Raw genomic sequence first — 4,058 nt, forward strand, 5'->3', positions numbered from 1 at the left:
ATTAAGAATTTAGCCTAAGTGACTCCATCTTAAAAGAAACTATCTTGATTGGAGTGGGCAATTAATCCAATTAAGAAACTTTAATTGTTGCAACCCCTGCCCAACTGTAAATGTCAACACTGCCCCCCCCCCCAAGGAAAAATCCCTAGGGACTTCAGACAGACACTTGTAACACTGTAGTTGCCTGCTTAACTGCTAAATTTAGCTTCTGTAACAGAGCTTGCTTTGCACAATTACAGACCCCTGCGCAGGGTGGAAGTGGTTTTATTTTAAAAGGCTTGTGTGCACAGAGGTGGACATTGCACCCTGAACAGCATCTTGCTGAGGGGCAGTCACCAGCTGGCTAATGAAGACTCCAATTTGGACAAAATTTGGACTGAGAGTGTTTACTGAGCAATCAGCCCCACAACACTCCCATTTTGCCTTCTCTATTGATTTATTACTCATATCTCCTTGTTGTGTGTAAAATTTTTGTGTAAATTTTGTTTAAACTGATTGCCCTAGATTTTGCATTATGTATTTTATTTTTATCTATATTTCAAGTGTAGAGAATTTATAATAATATATTCCTAACTGTCCTGTCATTATCTCATTGTTATTACTTTTACATGTTGTGTAAACACAATATATTGCTACTATTTTTATTTAAATTTTAATTTTTTAGATAATTAAAACTGAAAAAAAATTATCTTACCTTCATCTATTTAATTTCCAGGACTTTTTACTCCTTTGTGTAGAGCCAAATTGCTGTGGATATAACATACCTTCTGCTTGAAGAATTTCTTTTGATATTTCTTATAGAGTGGATCTGCTGGCAATTAAGTCTGAACATTTGGCCTAGAAACCCTTTATTTCCTTTTCATTTTTGAAAGGCATTTTCTCTCTTTGAAACTATGGCTTGATACCCTTTTTTCCCAGCACTCTGAGAAGGTCACTGTGTTGCCTTCTAGTTCACAGGGTATCTGCGATAAGCTCTGCTGTGATTCTAACCTATAATGTGTCTTTGCTCTCTGGCTGCAGTCAAGATTTTCTCTTAATCTTTTTTTCCATGAAGTTTGACTATGATGTGGTAGGTATGGGTTTTGTCATTTTTTTCTGTTTGGGATACATTTAGTTTCTTAGATTTGTCACAGTGGTTATGGTGTACATGACAGGGGTGGTAATGTTTATGAAGATATTTTGTTATGAGTTTTAGAAAATTCTTGGCCATTATTTATTCAAGATTTTTCCTCCCACAAATTCTTCTCATCAACTTCTGGATATCTAATTATGCACATATGAAACTGATTTTTTCCCACAGCAATTCAGTGCTCTGTTCTTTTCTTTCTTTCTTTCTTTCTTTCTTTCTTTCTTTCTTTCTTTCTTTCTTTCTTTCTTTCTTTCTTTCTTTCTTTCTTTCTCTTTCTTTCTCCCCCCTCCCCCTCTCCTTTCTTTCTTTCTTTCTTTCTTTCTTTCTTTCTTTCTTTCTTTCTTTCTTTCTTTCTTTCTTTCTTTCTTTCTTTCTTTCTTTCTTTCTTTCTTTCTTTCTTTCTTTCTTTCTTTCTTTCTTTCTTTCTTTCTTTCTTTCTTTCTTTCTTTCTTTCTTTCTTTCTTTCTTTCTTTCTTTCTTTNCTCCTCTTCCTTCTTTTTATAGGGTGAATACCTTCTATTGACCTATCTTCAAGTTCTTATTCTTTCCTGCCCTGTCTCATATATATTGATGTTTTCAACAGAAACATTGTTCATCTTTATTACTGTGTTTTCATTTCTATAATCAATTCTTTATTATAATAAGTTTTCATCTCTGTTGGAATTACCCATCTGATCTTGCATGTTGTTTACCTTTTCCATGAAAGCATTTTAGTTGTTAATTATAGTCAAATTTCTTCCCTGATAGTTTCAGCATCTGTTCCATATCTTATTTTAATGATCACTGTGTTTCCAGAGAATGTGATAATTTTCTTCTTTTCTCTCTAGTTCATAAACTTTTGTTGAAATGCTAGACATCTTGTGTAGGGAAACAAGTTGAGAAAAACAGTTTTTATATGTGAAAATTGGCCTGTCTTTCCTTTTTTCAGTACTTTCATGTGGAAATTTAAGTTAATGGAGTCAGGGAATTGGCTGGATTTGAGGTTTGAGGTTGTTTCCTTCAGTACAACCTCAATAGTCTTTATATTTCTTCTGGTAGGTACATACTTTTCCTTAGATTTTGGGGCAGTTGATTGCTCTGTGATCTCATGTTTCCAAAGAGTTCATTAAAACTTGTGTATTTATAATTTTCCCCTCTTTTTGCATTCTACCTATAGTAACAACACCGTTTTTAGCTCTCCAGATTCCCAAGTGGAATCTGTAAACTGGCATTGTATTTTCATTGTAAAATGTGTTTATACTCTGCATCATCTCCAGTTTACTGCAGACTGTAATATTTTTTTCTGATATGACATTTTATCATTTTGTAGAACCGTATTACCATATTGGACTCTGCAAATGTTTGAAATTTTGACTCCGGCTTTACAAACTTCAGAAGTCTTTGGTTAATACTGATTCTAAGTAAGCAATTTTGGAATTGTTTCATCAGGTATTATCCAGTTTTTCCTTAAATATTGACTATAAAGAACACTTTGCTGAGGGAAAAAAAAATCTCTTTTTTTTTTCCCTACAACTAAAATTCTCACTACTTGAAGTGCCACTGTTTTTGTCCATTGTGCTGCTATAACAAAACACCTGAGACTGAGTAATTTGTAAACAATGAAATGTATTTCTCAATGTTCTGGAGGCCAGAGTGTTCAAGATCATGGTACTGTCAGTTTCAGTGTCTGGTAAGGGCCTGTTCTCTGATTTCAAGATGGTACATTGTAGCTGCCCTTTCATGGCAGAAGGCAGAGAGGCAAAAAGGCAAACATGCTGAACTCCTTACAATAAGGATTCCTAATTCCATTTATGAGGTCAGAAGCCCTCATGATGTAATCACTTCCTAAAGTTCCCACCTCTTAATATTGTTGCTTTGACAATTAGTTTTTAACTTATAATTTTGGGGAGAACAGATACATTTAAAACATGATAACCATGGTTTTAAATTCATATTTTCAGAAACCTTAATCAATATATTATCAGTTATCATCACATGAGTAAAAGGAAAGTTCCTGAAAGGTTGGAGCTAAGTAAAGGTAAATTTTGAGACCTAGAATAGATTTAAGATGGAAATGGAGCATACAGCATGGCATACCTGGTATGTGAGGAAGAATAAAATACACAATGAAGATATGAATGTTGGGTGCAGGATGAAGTAAGGAAATAGATGTCAAAAAAACTAATAAGGGCAATGAAAGGAATTGATCCATGGCAAGTTTGGGAGTGAAGGAAATGATTACCAAACAGACAAAACCAGTTTTACCTTATTTTTTTCCTTAGGGACAGAACTAGATGTCACTATCAATTTATTACACCTCATATCCATTGGTCTAATGAGGGTATGGACATACTCAGAAAAACCATCGGGTACAGGAGAACAGAGATTTAAACTACTCACTATCCTTTTTCTAAAGTCAGTGTATGTTTATTTATGGAATTTCACATGTTGTGATTCCTTCTACTGCCTATCAAGTTTACCTTAAAAAAACAAACAAGGAGCTGGGGTTGTGGCTCAGCAATAGAGCACTCGCCTAGCACGTGCAAGGTGCTGGTTTCGATCCTTAGCACCACATAAAAATAAATAAATGAAATAAAGGTATTATGTTCAACTACAACTAATAAAATAAAATAAAATAAAAGTCCAAGGGGGAAAAAAGGTCACCTTTATTCTTCTAGAGCCTGAGTCAAGATTTACCTTCAAGACAGGTCTTTTTTTGTTTATTTAGTTTTTTCTTTACTTTTTAAGAATTTTATTGGTGCTGTATAATGGTACATAACAGTGCAATATATTGGAGCCCATGCTTCATCCACAGCTATCTTGTTGGCCCACCAATTATTTTATCTGGGCTTCTTTGATCTCTACTGAAATATATATATATAGTCATAGATATATATAGATATATATTGTCATTATATATATATATATATATATATATATATATATATAT

The sequence above is a fragment of the Marmota marmota genome, unplaced genomic scaffold (assembly GCF_001458135.2).
Source record: "Marmota marmota marmota unplaced genomic scaffold, marMar, whole genome shotgun sequence".
Lineage (NCBI taxonomy): Eukaryota > Metazoa > Chordata > Mammalia > Rodentia > Sciuridae > Marmota > Marmota marmota.